The 17,500-nt window shown below is 34.3% G+C and overlaps 1 protein-coding gene across 1 annotated transcript in view; it reads left to right on the top strand.

The window, feature by feature from the left end:
• LOC115218503 (ephrin-B1) overlaps window positions 1-17,500 on the top strand; it is a 360,527-nt gene that overhangs the window by 288,422 nt on the left and 54,605 nt on the right. The window lies entirely within an intron of this gene.

Raw genomic sequence — 17,500 nt, 5'->3', positions numbered from 1 at the left:
CTATATTGAGACATAATGCTTATCAATTTACAAGCATAGAGAATAAAGAAAGAAAATAAGAACAAAATAATGGCACTTAGTATATTTATTTAGTACTGTTAGAAATTTTACATCTTGGGTTCAATCCTAAACAAATCTGAGATATAATATTTATTCTCACTTAAACATGATGTCTTATTAGGACAAACTATACTGCAGTGGTTTACCATGAAAGAAACTGATATTGGCTTTTTGGTGCAAAATGCACTCTTATTTATATTGCTGATGGGGAAATACCTCCCCCACATACTGTGAGTGATATAAACAAGAGTGCAGTTTGCGTCAAAAAGCCAATACAAAAGTTCCTCTCGTGGTAATTGCTGTAGTATGGTTTGTCCTAATAGGACACCCTTGTTTAAGTGGAGGTAAATATTACCCTTTGGTGTTATTACTGTCTCTGTCACGGATATATAAATCCTAGATATATTTAGCTAAAAGAAAAATTGTAAAAGTACTGAAGGGATTGTAAAAAGCTATTTATAAAACATTGCTATGATATGGGTGTACAAGAGTGGCAGGGAATTATGGGATAGAAAGTGTTGTGGTGGTGGTGGTGGTGGTGGTTGTTATGATGGTGGAGGGAGGTAACTCTTTTATGTTAAGGTAATGGTGACCTCAAAGATAACCTGAAATAGCAAGAGAGATTTGAGAGGAAGAGAGTGGGGGTGGTGGGGGATGAGATGTAAAAAAAAAAAAAATTTGTCTAACCAAATGTTATGAAAAAGCTGACACATAAAATATCAACAATGCTGTGTTGTGATAATATTGATGATGATGATGATGATTTCTTTCTTGTCAGCTTTTAGTTTTAGTTTATCTCATGTTTATTCATTCTCTTCTCTCTCTCTCTCTCTCTCTCTCTCTCTCTCTCTCTCTCTCTCTCTCTCTCTCTCTCTCTCTTCTCACATTCTCTTTATCATACTCTCTGAGGTTTCCTACTCTTTTTCCCCTCCCCCCCCGTCGGCTCTCCTACTCCCTCCCCCCCTCCCTCACACACACACATGCCCTATTATTTAGTTAAAATTAGTATCAGTACCATATCATTTTAATTAATGATACCTACTGCCACTTACTAACCTCTTTATCAGTTTTCAAATCAGGCATGGATAAACTAATTTGCACAGTGGTGTGGCCATTAGTCTCTCTCTCTCTCTCTCTTTCTTTCTCTCTCTCTCTCTCTTTCTCTCTCTGTCTCTCTCTTAGTATGCATGGAAAAGCTGAAGTAAAGATTGGTCATATATTTACATAAACATATGTGTAAAATGGATGGCATTAGATTTATTTCAACTATTTGTATTCAATGCCCCCTACATCACCTTTCCCTCTTGATAGCCATCACCCCCATCTGTCTCAAGCTCAATAGTTAGTAACATTGATTACTGTTTGTATATCATTCTCTCTCTCCCCCCTCTCTCTCCCTCCCTCTCTCTCTCTGTCTCATACACACCACACATCTTCATTGTTATCCATTACTTTTAGTACCTCCCTTCATTGTTGACAGTCATCACTCTCTCTTATAACATAATCATCATCATAATCATCATTTTACAGCCCCTTTCCATGCTGGCATGGGTTGGACAGGTCATCATATTCTTAACCAATTATTGTTTGGAGTCACTTTCCTATTAGACAGGTCAGTGATTATACATCACTAGAACCTCCCATTTTGGCATGGTTTCTATGATTGGTCACCCCTTTATAATACCAACCACTTTACAGAATATATCGATGCATTTTACCATGGCGCCAACACTGCAGAGGTTGCCATGTTCTCAGTAAGAGTAGACTAAACAGTCCTCTGTACCCTATATGTTTGTCTTTCCTTGACAGGAAATGGATGCATTTTATCAGGGCACCAACACTACAGAAGTTACCTTTTCCTCTGAAAAACTGAATCTTCACTGACTTAATTGTTGTCAATATTTGTTCAAAAAGGGACTGAAAGGGTAAAATAGGTGTTTGATGATAGAAAGGGAATTAGGGTAAGAGGGTTAAAGAAGACAGAATATCATGGAATTATATATATATATTTATGTATGTATACACACATATTTAATCTGTATGTGTAGGTATATATATATATATATTTGACATTTACAATTTCCACCCATTAACTGCTTGGATCATCAACCAGTTGATGTGGTCTCCCTCTCTCTCCCCTCCCACCCCACCCCATACCACAACCACTACTTTACCACCTCCACTGCTACCAACACTTCTTCACAGTACTCGGTGACTTCTGGCTTGTTAGTGGTATCAAGATTCAGATCTGGATTGCGCTGTAGCAAAGTGTAATAATAATAATAATAATAATAATAATAATAACATCAGCAGCAAGTGAATAATGATAATAATTCTTTCTGCTGTTGGCACAAGGCCTGAATAATAATGATGATGATGATGATAACAATAATAATAATGATAATGATAATAATGATAGTAATAATGATAATTGTGGTGATGGTGGTGATAGTAGTAATCACCATGAACAATGACAGTTGATGATAACATTTTATATTTCCTTTTGTGCCTGCTATTGGTGAAATCTGGAAAAGAGTATTTCCCTTCAATTTTATTCCCTTTAATTATAATATTCTGTTACATCAGGCCTCAAAAATTGACATTTTTTTTTCTCGTTTTTTCAGAACATGGAGGAAAGTCTCAAATCCCTCCCCACTCAATATTTTTTTTTATTAATTATTATTAAGTTTTTTTTTTGTGCGTGTGTGTGTGTGTGCATGCCTTTATTTCTGTGAACTAACTTTTATGACACTCTCTGGTTTTAAAAACTCAATACGGCATTAATCTTTAGTTTGACAACATCAACAGTATCTTGCTTGAATCAACAATCTTTGAATTAACAAAAAAAAAGACAAAAAAGACATAGAAAAAAAAGCGATGTTGCAAAGATAATAACCATTACATCGCACATTCTGCTCAGTGTGTGACCTACAATAAACGAACCCATTTTGAACATGTTAGCATTGTTGAGTTGTCTTCCTTGACAGTGACACTCTCTAATGTAGAAGCAGAGGTAATGCAGTATTGTTTCGATCATCTAAATGTCGTTTCCAATGATACATTGACAATGAAATGCAAGCACACGCTCCTGTGTAGGTATGTGCAGTTGTCTGTTGCTATGTATACATCTTTGTATATATATATATGTGTATGCAAATGACTATCCCTCTCTGTGTGTTTGTTTATATGTGTGTGTGTGCATGCATATGTATGAGTACAAGTGTGTATCTGTTTGTGCATTTATTTGTGTCTGTGTGTATCTTTTTATGCTTTTGTATGTGTGCTTTTTATGTTTTTGTTGCATATGTACTTTTTATGTCTTTGTATGTGTGTGTATGTGTGTGTGTGTGCAAGGCTTTGTATGTATGCATATTTATATTTACATGTGCATATGTTTGCATCTGTGTCTGTCTGTCTGTATGTATGTATGAGTATTATGTTTGTCTTTGTATAATGTATTTGGCAAAGCAAAAGTTGCTGAGAAGTGTGAGGGAAAGAAAGCCAGTTTCACTTTCAGTGATGAGAGAGAGAGAGAGAGAGGGAGGGAGAGAGAGAGAGAGAGAGAGAGGGGGAGAGAGAGAGGTAAAAATGGTTGTTTTCTTTAATTATCTCATTCTGTAAGTTATTTCAATTTGAGAAGAGTGTTAAACTCTTCCAGGCTATTTTACTTAGAAAAGGTCAGCTGAAGCGCATATCAATCAGACTAGTTTTGATATTCAAGAATTCAAGCCTCCAAGTTTTCTCTTCCCCCCCCCCACACTCCTTCAGTTTTTCTCTTTCTTTCTTTCTTTCTTCTTCCTATCTGCACTTCTCTTGGTATGTGGAGCGATTGTGTGGACGTGATTAAACTTGGCCACCTGATGCCACCTTTCGAATATAGCCTGACAACTTTAGATGGAAGTTGGAAGCATGAGGTAGGTGGTGGTGGTGGTGGAGTAGCACTAGTAGCGGTTGGTGATGATTGCAGTTGTGGTGGTGGTAATAGTAGTCATTGTGGTGGGGAGGTGTTAGCATTGGTGGTGGTGGTGATTACAGTGGTATTTGTGATGGTGGAGTAGGGGGCTCAGTGTAATAGTGGTAGCAGTGGTCAGTAAGGCTGGTAGTAATGATTAAAATGATGGTGGTGGTGGCAGCAGTTTTTGAGATGGTGGTGGTGGTGGTGGTTATGGTGGTTGTGGCAGTGATGGTCTCCGAACTTCATGTATTCCACGTCTTTCTGAAGAATTGCCATTACTTTATAAGTATTCACCATAAAGATAGTTTGATTACTTACTCCCTTACCTAACCACTTTACCTATCTATCTATCCATCGATCTATCTATCTATCTATCCATCGATCTATCTATCTATCTATCCATCCAGTTGTAGCTACCAGCTACTTTGGCTCTTAGATCTGTCTAACCAATCGATACACACATACACACACAGTTCGACGTTGGTTCTTCTGCGTGCTCGACATGAACACCTAAGGCTGGTTTCGACTAATTAAATTTCTTTACTGAGCCAAAACTTGCTTAAGATTCTTGCCAAATTGGCTGAATTTAGTGGGTGCAGTTCTGTAAGATTTTGGAAAGAAATCCTTTTAAGTGTTTCTTCTGGTGGTGCTAATTTTGAACCAGGAGTTTATTTAATCTCGAATATAGAAAGATACACCAGTAAATGTCAGGTTTTCTTCTCTTGTAAAATTTTCGAAAATGGACAATTTATTTCTGTTTTATTATTGTTGTTGTTATCATTATTATTATTATTATTGTTATTATTATTATTATTATTATTATTTACTTTGCCCATTTACATTTTATTTGCCACTACCATAACCATCCCCTCTACCTCCATTAAAGAAATGGTTACTACGGTTACCAGCAATTCACTTAGGTATGTTAGCTTATGTTGTTAGGTTCCACTGTATTATTGATTTTTACATCTCTGAAATGGTCTATGTAACAAACAGTTAGTTAGATTTCCTTAGATGTTATATATAAAAATAAATAAAAACTAAAAAAAAAACACAAAAAGAAATATATGTAAAAAAAAAAATGACTGTATTCCAATATGTATTAAATCTGGCTAGTAGTGCCAGGAACAATCGTAAACCTGAGCTCTCAATTTGGAAATAGCTACATTATAAAATATTAGGCGTTCTGATATATATATATATACATATATATATGTGTATGTGTGTGAGTGTGTGAAATAAAATAAAATAATAAAAATAAACAAACTTCTGAAATTCTGAGCAACAAAATTATTGCTTGCTGATCATAATTAAGGTGTGAAATTTAGTGTTCAGCAAACCTTTTTATGTTATTTTTGGTAAAGGGACAAACCCATTGTCTTGTAACTTCAAAGCTGATGTAATAATAAAGTTGAGCTTTAATGGCTTAGTTAAGCTGCTATGAATTGTGGGATTAGGCTATTTTCTTTTCTTTTTTTCCTTACTTTTCTTGATGTGTCCAGGCATTGGTGGTTTGTAATGGTTCTGGCGTAGGTTGGTGGGTGGGCTGGCTGAAGATGAATGTGTGTTTGTTTTTTTTTTTGTTTGTTTTTTGGTTTTTTTTTCTCATTATTTTGAGGTTAGCATGGCAATACGGAATAATAAAGCTAGCTTTTGAAACACAGGCAAGTGGGTTCAATCTAAATTTGTAGCTAAAAATATTTTTTTGCATTGTTCACTTTACCAATGTCCGCTCATTAATAGAAATGCTATAAAACCCCCTTTGCTTTTTTAGATCAATAAATCAAACCTTGGATTCTAAACATGAAGGTGTATAACTATTGTGAGACTTCTCAAAAGTCACATTGAGCGTGTCTGTTTGAAGAGAGAGAAAAAGAGAGAGAGAGAGGCTGAGAATACGTGAGAAAGAATTATTCTGCTGAAAGAGTTGATAAATATTTGTTATATTATCATACAATTATTGTCTATATATATCTTTGTAAATATTTATATATCGATAAAGTTAATAAAATATCTTTCAAAATATTTATTGATAAAGTTAATAAATATTTGATATGTTATGATTAAATGAATAAATATTTGAACATATTTCTATCATTCTTCTTCTTGATCTTATAATCAGCAGCCAGTTTCTGTTGAAGTCTATGAATCTATCACTGAAAAGGACAGCTTTTGATGAATAAGATCTTGGAATTTATTAGGGTTCTGTAGTCACTGCCAAATCAGAATAACCCTTCCTCACCTTCCTTGATAGATTGTGCAAAATGAATTGGTGAATTGGAAATGGGCTTACTGTTGTATATAAGGTTCATTACGATGATCATGCTTATGCATGTGAACACACACACACACATGCACTAACACTTAAATGTGTGTGTGTGTGTGTGTGTGTGCGTGGGTACATTCATACATATATGCAAGTTTGCATAAACACACAAATACAGATTTTCGCCTTTTCATCTCTATTTTCTGTCGGGTCTTACTTAAAAGGAAAGATTAAAGTTGCTCTTTGGCCTTCTGTAGCAAAGCAGATGGTTTCTTTGCTGATCTATTCAGTAAGGTTCCATGCTTTTTCTAAAAAGAGCAATGAAGTATTTCTGGACGAAGGGTTTTGGTAGAGAAATACAACACAAACAACAAAGTAACCCTGAGTAGCAGGTGTGTTGTCCACATTTTCTCTACTCTGCTTAACATTCTAGATGGGATAACTACATTGAATGATTGTTAAAGTGGCAGAGTTTATTGGTTTCACCTATCACTTTCTCCACCAAAACAGCTGCTAAACTCGCTGCAAAACACATACAACCACACATTAAAAAGAATTGCTCTCACTCAGCCTATTGAACCCACATATCACCCCCCCCCCCACACACACACAGAGGCTCACCATTCCAACTTGCATCAAGAAAAATTTTGAAGTTTCCAGCTTTTTAGAGAAGAACACAACAACTGTAATATAACTCTTCCAAACTCTGACCTACCATAGAACTGTACCATCTTTTTGCTTCTTCTGCTGCAGCTTCAATAGTCTCCGCTCTACTCAACTTACTACTCATCTCTTCCATGCCATCCATACCCCAAACCATTTCAATAGTATCATCTCCCTCTCTCTCTCATTTATGTTTCACTTTTTCTAGACCTCATGTCTATTCCATCTGTAGCAATAATAATTAAATACTAATATCGCTCAAATGATCAAATTGGTTCCCTACCACTTCCACTTCAATTCAGGCCAAGTGTAGGAACCCTTCTGCCTAAAACAACTATATTTATAAGCATTCTTTAAACCAGCAATAAACAAGATCAAATAGTAGTAGTAGTAGTAGTAGTAGTAGTAGTTAGTAGTAGTAGTAGTAGTAATAATAATAATAATGGTTTCAATTTTTCCACATGGGCAGCAAAAAGGATGAAAGGTAAAGTGGATCTCAGCAGAATTTGAATTCAGAACATAAAGACGGGTGAAATACCGCTAAGCATTTTGCCCAGCATCCTAAAGATTCTGCCAGTTCACTGCCTTTTTAATAATAATAATAATAATAATTTTAATAATGATAAAATAAATGAAAAATTAAACTTCATTTAGTGAGAATGTGCAATGGAAAGAGGTTTAGTAGTTCAATTCTCACTGCTTCTGTTAACATTCAGTGTAGTTTAGAGATGTACTGAGTGATGGTACAATTTCATCTCAGCAGAATTTTTTTTGACGCACACACAGGAGACATACAAAAAGCTAATTTTACATGATCACTCAACCTATTGCATATAGCAGAGAAATCTCCTTCAGAACATGCTACATCAAATAATAAAATCCTAAATGCAGTGTTTCTGGATTAAGGACAGGTTGACCTAATTAACAAAAAAAAAAAAACCACTTGTTGGGGGTTGGGTGATTTGAACTTAGAATCACTTATTACCTTGTTCATATGCACACACACTCTCACTTACACCTGAAGTTTCCAACTTCACACCTTTGGCACTCCAATATAACATATTACCGACCAGACAAGGTAAAACTTATAAGAAACAAAAGCTGATCAATAAATACTGTTTGAAGGTTTCTATTTTATTTGATTTTATTTTTGGGTTTTTTTGGGGTTTTTTTCAATTTTTCAAGAATGCAATTTTTTGGTTATTGATTTATTTTTTTATTCAAATTATTATTATTAATATTTTAATTTTTATTATGTCTGTTTTATACTGACTGGTGAGTTGATGAGAAGCATCTTTTTACTATCCTTAAAAATAGTGAAGTACTTCTCACTCCTTCCCCCCGCCTCTCTCTCTCTCTTTCTCTCTCTCTCCCTCTCTCTCTCTCTCCTAGCTGGCTACAAATGTAATGTGCTATTGATATTGTGCAACCAAAAGATAGTAAACCTATGTCAAATCAACAATAGAAATGCAATCTCTAGAAAAATCACTTGTTTTTGTTTTCCTTAAATAACTTCTATTTTTGTCTTTAATTTAATTTCAACAAGTTTTATTTCCATTTTAATTTAGCTTTTATCTCTTATTTCGTTTTTCCTTCCTTCCTTTTTTTTTTTTTTGTTTAGTGAGGGCGGGATTTTAACTTCAATTTTTTCCAACCTTTTTGTTTCATCACAAATTTTTTCCTTTTTCATTTTTCCCTTCCATTTTATTTTGTTATTTTGTTATAGTTAATTAGATGGGTTTCATTTTTTTTTTCCTTTCTTTTTCTAAAATGTCAACTAAAAACTTCACCCCCTTTCTTTCTGTTACAGTCATAATATTCATCTCAAATTGTCTCTCCATCCTTTCTTCCATCCACTCTCTCCTTTTCTCTTTCCTTCTCTCTCTCTCTTTCTCTCTCTCCATATTTGTTGGTCCGATCATTGGTGTCTTGTGTATTCTTGCTTTGCTAACTCTTCAGGTTACTGCTCTAGTGTCTAGAACACAATTGAAACCATATAGTTAATTAACCTTGCAGTAAAATGAAGGCAGACAGTGAAGAAGGAGGAGAATTTACATTGTAAAATGAACAGCTTTACTGATTCTCTCTCTTCATCTATTCTTCTTCTTCTCTCTCTCTCTCTATCTCTGCTTTATTGCTCTTTCACTTTATCTTTTTGCCTTTTCCCTCTCCTTCTTTACTCTTTTTCTCTCCACACTCTGTCTTTTTACACACGTCTTCCTTGCTCTCCTCTCTACATTCTTCCCACTCTTTCATTTTACACTGTCCTTTTCTTTCTTTCACACACCTTCCTTTCTCTCACTTCTTTTTCATTCCTCTCCTTCTTTCTCCTCTTTTCACGACTATCTTCACACTTTTCTTTCTCTCTCCTTTACCACTCACACTCAGTCTCTCCTCTCTATCTCTGTCTCTCTTTCTCTCTTGCTCTATATCTCTCCCTCTATTTCCTCTTACATTCTACTTTTTCTCTCTTTTCTTCCTATTTTCTCCTTCATATTTTATCTCTCTTTCAGTTTCTTTTCTTTAATATTCTCTATCTCTCTCGCTGTCTCTCCCCTACTCCTAGATCTTCGTCTTTGTACTCCCAGTACCCTTCCACTCCTCCTTACCAGTTTCTCTCCTCTTTCCTTCCTTCAACACTTCTCCCATTGACTTGAATGACAAGAGATGGAAATAAATGACTCGTTACTGATGTGGCGTTGCAACCCCCATATTAGCAAAGTAGTGAATCTGGAATAAAACTGAAGTTGTATTCTAAGTTACCATTAACTTAATGTTGGCTGCAAGGATTAGCTTTTAACAACTGTCTAACCATTAGTGAATCTGGAATGAAATTAGACTTTGTCTAACGAGGCTAGCCAGAGCCTCATGAACCACAGGGTTGGTGATGGGTGTTAGACAGTGTCAGATCAGGTGAATCTACATCCTTCCATACAACACCTTTCTTCCTTTAATTGTTGTTGTTGCTTTTGTTGTTGTTGTTGCCATTGTTATTGTTGTTGATGGTGAATTCTCTGTAGTTAATGCTTGGCATATATGTAATTATAGTTCACCCCCACCCTTCATGTAACTGCCATTTAAGTGAACTGGGTGGGCAGTATGTAGGGAGAGAGAGACAAGGTGATGGTGAGAAAGACCTATTAAGAGATTGTTGACATCTTGCCACATTACCACCACCACCACCACCACCTCTACCACTACACCTACTATCCCTGAAAGATAAACTGCTACTTCTGCTGCCAAAAGACACTTAGTTCCATTATCAGGAGAATACATGTCTCTGGTTCCTCATTCAAGAGATAGCTGGTTCAATCCTTGTTAAAGTAGTACATCACTTTGTTGCTAACAGGTATCAATGACAGAGGAAATTTTTGTTGACAAACTTGGGGAAAAAATCCTTCATACAAGAATAAACTTTTTTTTTCCACTTATTAATATATATTTTTTATTTGAACAATCGTCTTAAGACATCAAGCTAAAGGCTACTCAAGCATGTTATTTATCTATAAGTCACTCCTGATCAAAGATGCTCCAACCATGACCATCTTGTTCTTTCCCCAGACATATAGAGTATTTAGAAACACACATCAACCAACATGTATTGCCCAGCTTTCAAATTGCACTCTTCAGGAACATTTGAGGGAAATTAGGCTGTTATGTATACCAGGTTGTGTGACTATGTAGATATTTTCTTATTTGCCTCAAGATAGGCCTGTTGCCTTTAGTTCAAGATCAGCCATGATCAAATAGATCCAGTTATCAATGATATTCCAACCATGACCATTCTGTTTTAGATCCAAGTCTGTATTGTTCAACAGGTTCCTTCTTTTCTTTGAAATAGTTAGGTATGATGGGATGGGGAGGGGTGGATTTGGCTGCTATTTCTTGTAGGTCAAGCAACAGTGATCCTTCATTGAGAGAGGCATATATTATTAAAGAGGTTGAGTAATTTTGATTCACTTATTACATTTCACTCCCTGTTATGTCTGTTTATATGATAAACATCATAGCTGGCATTACGATCATGATTTCAGCTCCTTGCAACCGTTGGTTCTGTTGCTGTAGTAGGTGAAGATATCGGCACAGTCAGTGACCAGTTACTCTTTCATCAGTGAACATTACTGGTGAAAAGTAGAAGTTATTAGGCTTAACTGTAGCATTCTTGACTTTAGATCTTAGGAACCTTTGCATGCCTCACTGCCATAAAGTAATTACAGTGAAATAAATTGTTTGATTCTATAACAGTTGGAAACTTCCCAAAACAGTTTCCATCTCACACTACCCTATTATCATTTTTATTATTGTTTCATTACTTTTTTTTTTAACTGAAATTCTTTTTGAGTAAGAGCTGCAAGATGTTTGAATCAACAGTGCATCTGACAGCCGGATAAGAGATTGGTTGCTGGTATGGCATCATGTCACTCACTGTCTTGTTTCAGTGGCTAAGATAATTAACTCTTTTATGGCTCAGCTCACTTAGCTCTCTCTAAGAAGGCACCTGCCCCCCAACTCACATAGTGTAGTTTCCTATTGTAAATGGTAGCAGCACCACCAGTTAGGTTATTGTTTCATTAACTTGCAATGCTTAATTTCAATTCCCCTTTTTGGTCTTGTTGAGAAAGCACTGGTAAACCATTCCAGTGAATTCCTTACTCCTCTGTGTCTCTGCATGAAGACCAGCTCTTCAGCTGTCATACATTCTAATGACCTATAAAATACTCAAATGGAACTGGCGCTAAATACTACTGCAAACCTTGTATAGTGAAGATATTGATATTAAAAAAAATATATATATAGATATATGTAGGTATGAAACTACAGATTTTTCATTGGAAGAGGAAGGGAAGAAATAAGATAATGTGAAAGTCATATCATGATGGTTCTCTGGAAAGGAAAGGCTTTTAGTATTTTAATGAAGGAGAAATAGCTACAAGTGGGAAAAAATATTGGGTCACAGGAACTGCTTACAAGAGACTTACCCTTTTTTTTTATTTATATCATTCATAAATATATATGAAACATCATAAAGTATACAACTTTTCCTATCACCCACCCCCATATATATATATATATATGTATATATATGTATATGTATGTATGTATAATGGTTCTTTCACAAAGTAATTGCTATGTATACACATATATATATATATTATAAACCTTCAAGCCTTACTTTTGATGTCTGTCAATAGAAACCATTTTTGGCATAAAGGGTTATGTTATATTTGTAATCAGATATAACTGACATTCTGGCTTTATAACCTTCTTGTTAATTGCTCTTGATAATACTTTATATGACTCTTTTATAGAACTCTTGAAAAGCTGATTTTATTCTTTTATTTATTTATTTGTGTGTTTTTCCAAGCCTAATAAGACCCAAGTTAGTTGCAACCCTGACGAATTGCAGTAGTCATATTATTTCCAAAATATTTCCCACATATTCTTTCATCTAGGTACAGCTCAACTGAACACTGATTGAATTTAGTTAATCTAACATAAGAAAGATTTAGCAATCTAACAGAAAGCAAGGTTTATCTAATTTCTCTTCCATCTCATTGGGTATCTTTTAAATTACCTCGTAGTTAACGCATAAAATTTTTTTCAATTTTGACTTCGTTTTTCCTCTTTCACAATCTAGGTTAACTTTGACCCCCCTTCCTTTTTTTATTTTTTTTTATTTTAATGTAAGTAAAAAATAAAGATGAAATATCTTAAATTATTTATTTTCAATCCTTTAGTATAAAGCTGGAAAACTTTATATAAAATCAATAATTGATTATTTTCTTCCCCTTTCCATGATCAAGGTGAAAAACTGGAAAATGTTATAAAAATTAGATTCTGTGGACCATGTTTCTGCACAATTTTCTCTCACATTCATTTAGGGAAGTTTTAAAACATCATTTGTTAAGTCAGTTGTATTCATTGCCGCCTTACAACACTGTTCTCAAACAAAATATACTGGAAAAAAAAATTATTTATTCATGTTGTTATTCATTATGACTTTATCTCTATATAAATATATATACATATATATTTCACTTCTTCCTGCTTTTCCATTTGCTTGGAAAAGAAGTCTTATTTCCCACCTGTAACTCATCTTTATATCTTCATTTTATACATCCTCCTCACATCTCATCTCTTCTCTTTTTTCTCTCTCTATCGAGTCATCAGTCTGTTCTTTCATTCTCCTTATGTTTACCTTTTTTTTTGGGGGGGGGGGTTCTTTCGGTTTTTTTTGCCCCATCGTTGTTGCTACTGCTGCAATCCCCATCTTTTATGCTTCCAGCAATCAGCAGGTATTGTAGATCACCATGGTTACTAGCCTCATTATCTTCACCTTCCTTCCAAAAAAAAAAAAAAAAAAAGATGAAGAGAAGATGGTGGAACATGGTAAAAAGAAAGTAGCAAGATTTGAAGAGATGATCCAAAAGATTGTACTGTGCCTGACATTAGAAACGTGTCCTTTTTGTTGTGGTTGCTGTCGTTGTTTGTGGAGTAGAAAAGCTGGGCAAAATGTTCAGATAAATATAACAGAGAACTGTAGAACTGTTAGTAATCAGATGCTAGAGCAGAAAAGCATTATGCCTTGAGGATTAAAAGGTTATTTGAATTGGTGAATAGAGTGTGTATGTAAATACCGGATGTCTATTTTGGACAGAATATACTCCACAAATGGAAAGATGGTCAATTAACCAAAAGATATTGGTTGTTGTTGTTGTTGTTGTTGCTTAGCTCCAGGTATCTATTAAGGTAAGCTAGTTTCCATCATGTAAGGCACTCGGATTCAAAGATACTCTCATGAAGACTACATATAAAGACAGCTAACCATTGTCCACTTGTAAAGACAAGAAAAAGAAGAAAAAAAAATAGGAAAAAAATGTTAGATGTGTGTAAAGAACTAGAAAGTTTGGAGTACACAGGCTGAAAGTTTCACTTCAATACAAGTCTTTTTTTTATGTAACAGAGTAGGACACATTTCCTCTGTCCATTGTAATTTTTAGTAAGAACCTTTTGTTAACCTATTTTCCAGACAAAATTTTAATGATGCAAAAAAATTTTTTTTATTTTTTAATTATGTTACTTAACTTTCTCCTAATTCTTGATTATTTTCAAAATTAATTGAAGATTATGGACAATATTATTTCATTATGATTAGAGCCACACAAGAGTTAAAAGTTGGAAGTCCAAATTCATGCATAATTTTTTTTTTTTCCCCCCTGAAATCTGATACCTGGTTATGAGGTGGCCACTGACAGGAAAACCTGATGGAGATGATGCAAATAATGCCCCCTGATGAGCTATGATGAAGAGAGTTGTGTGAGACCAGTTATTAGATACTAAATCCTTTGACATTCACAATAGGATGGGTGATGGTGATGATAATGATGGCAGTAGTGATGGTGGTGGTGATGATGGTGGTGATGCCGGCAGTGGCAAGAATAAAACAAAATATGAGCTACAAAGAAATGTAATTGTTTATCATTCATTTTAATGTCAGCAGTCTCTACTACTCATTATTGTTGTCAAAGTCATTGATGTTGCTAGATAGGATGTAGCAGCGATGAACTTTAGAGGCTAGCTTCTGCTTCCCCACTGCTATTGTTCTACATCACATTGGTATCTCAGAGATAATGTGTTATGGCCTTCACATCACCTGGGCAGCAATTTTTGCAGGTTTCTCTGAGTGCACACTGAGGAACTCAAGACAACATCTTTAGTTCCATAAAGAAAAATGTTTAGAAGCTTCAGTATTGAATCTTGACTTTATTCAGTACTATGGTAAACTGACATGTGGAACAGAATACATGTTTACGCCAACAAGAGAGCCTCAGTGCAGTCACTCATCCTGCTAGAAATAGCAACCAGATCTTCATCACATTTGCTTCAAAAGAAAGATACACTGAGTAACAGGATTCTTGGTACATTGTGCTTAGATAAAAGACATGATGGCCACAGCTGGGATATTTTTGATTATAAGTCTTTTCAGTCAGGGTTGAAAAATAACAACTTCAACATCATTAATACTTTGGGTTAATAGTTTGAGATTTGTTGTCAGTTTCTTTCTATGATTTGTTTGCTGCTCAATATTTTACCTTATATTCTTCAATGAAACTCGAACCCATGTATTGGCAGACCATTGATGTTGTTGTTTTGCAGCACTACACTTGTATCTTGTCAAGCCAACAGAGCTAGCTTAGTCTGTTAAAAATAATAACCAAATATTTCCTTTGATTCACTTGCAGCTGCTGTCTTAAAAGGAAAAGAAATATATCTATAGTCTTAGATATAGCATTTCTTAAAAATAGTTTGAGATGGTCATGACTTGAACACTGTTTCAGTCATATGTCTGCTCAAATAAGCTGAGTTAGGATCTAACAACTTGTATCTTGTGGAGTCAACAGGGTTTCTGATAACTTTGTTGAGCAGCATCTGTTAAGATCACATCTTGATACTTGTAAGGTTTAACCCTTTAGTGTTCGCATTATTCTGCCAAAATTAATGCTTCTTCATCTACATTGTTTTGAATTAACCCTTTAGTGTTCAGATTACTCTGTTAAATGTAATACTTTTTCACTCAAATTGTTTTGAATTAATCATGCATTATCTCATAGCTTTGAGGTTTCAATGATGTGATTGTTTATTTTTTGAATGTCAATGTAGGTTAGGTTTGAGGGGCTAGATATTCCCAGTTTGATTATAAAACATATAGAATATTTGGGCCAGATATGGCCGGTTTAAACACTAAAGGGTTAATCATGCATTATCTTGTAGCTATGAGATTTTGACAAGGTAGCTGTTAATTTTTAAAACAATATTGTAGGGTTGGTGTGAGAGACCAGATCTAGCCAGTTTGAACATAAAACAGGTAGAATATTTTTGGCCGGATATGGCCGGTTTAAATGCTAAAGGGTTAAACATACCTGAAGCATCAGTGTTAAATTTGAACTTATTATTTCTGCCTTTGATTGCTTTTTGAACTATTGTCAGTAGAGCTTAGCTGGAGTAACATCAGCACCGATTGTAAATCTGTGGAACAGCACCAGCATAGACTGTTGGCAACTCCTCTTCTCTTCTATTAGATCTTCATGCTCAATGCTTTGTGTCAATGTTGTAAACTTATCCCCCCCTCCCTCTCTTTCTCTTTTCCTCTGCAAAGTTGGTTAATTGTCAAAACATATCCACTCATTTATTCAGCAACTTAAATGACATGGGAGGAGAAAGAAAATTATTAAATTGAATTTATTTCATTGGGGAGAAAAAGGGAGATGGAGGGGGATGAATTCCAGTATAGTGTTAATTCAATGCCGAAGGGTAAAAAGCTGATCAACTTTCAATAGTCTCACATATACACACATGTATATAATTGAAAATATGTATGTGTATATATATATATATATATATATATATATATATATATGTTTATGTTTATGTGTTGTTACATGATCTCTGATGTACATACATGTGTGTGTATTGAAACACTCATTCTTAAATCTTTATATACATACATTCCAATGCTATTTTATTGTATGAATGCATATATACCCTGTTGCATTTGATACACACTGTTATTGTTATACAGTTGTAACATTACACATACAGTCACAATTGTAAACACATACTGATGCAGTTGCAGAGAACAGATGCTTCCTCTTCTATTTTTGTAGCCTAGATTTTTTTTTGTGACAATTTGATTAGCTTTACAAATATTCCTTCTTAAACTGCTTCTCTAAAATTATTCGACAGTATTCATTATGCACAAAGGAATTTTCTTTTTTCTTTTTCTTCCAGTGATTGCAACAGGCACAATAATTTTATACTGGCGGGGAGAAAAGAAAGAATCTTTGAAAAAAAAAAAAAAAATGAATAAATGAAAATAAAATATATTTAAAAAATTTTTTTTTTTAAAGTTTAAAGATTTATTAATAAATAACATAAAACAAATCAAAAATATCCAACAACAACAACAACAACAGCAACATCCAGAAACAAAATTAATATAGGAAAAATTTTTAACATGAAGTGAAATGCCCTCTAACTCTAATTTTAAACAGAGAGAAATAAACCCCTTAAAAATGTTTCACAAAGAAACTGAAGTGGTGGTAGAAGGTGATGAGAAATATAGGAGCCAAGCTTTTTGGGAAATTTCAATATTTTTTAAACTGCTCATTCAAATGTCTGTGTTTGCCATAGATTTCTTGATACCCAAGATTTCAATGTGTACAAAAAGGGAGTTAACTGGTCCATCCTCCTGATTATAGCAATCTATTTTATTTTATTATATTTTTTTATCAATTTGCTGTGAATCTCCTGAGATCTTTCCATAGAATTAGCTTAGAATTTTTTAAATATTTTTCTCTTTCTTATTTTTATTTATTCAATATTTTTCTTTTCTGAATTTAATAAACTTCTCGCTGGATTTTAATAGAATTTTCTTAGCAATTTTGTTTTTAATTTCAGTTTTATTATTTATTTTTTTATTTCTATTTCCTCTTCATAATAACTTATCTATATTGCTGGCTTTTATTTTCTTTCTTTCTTCTTTCTTTCTTTCTTTC

The sequence above is a fragment of the Octopus sinensis genome, linkage group LG13, assembly GCF_006345805.1.
Source record: "Octopus sinensis linkage group LG13, ASM634580v1, whole genome shotgun sequence".
NCBI lineage: Eukaryota > Metazoa > Mollusca > Cephalopoda > Octopoda > Octopodidae > Octopus > Octopus sinensis.
The sequence above is the reverse complement of the archived record's forward strand: the minus strand, read 5'-3'. Positions and strand labels throughout refer to the sequence as shown.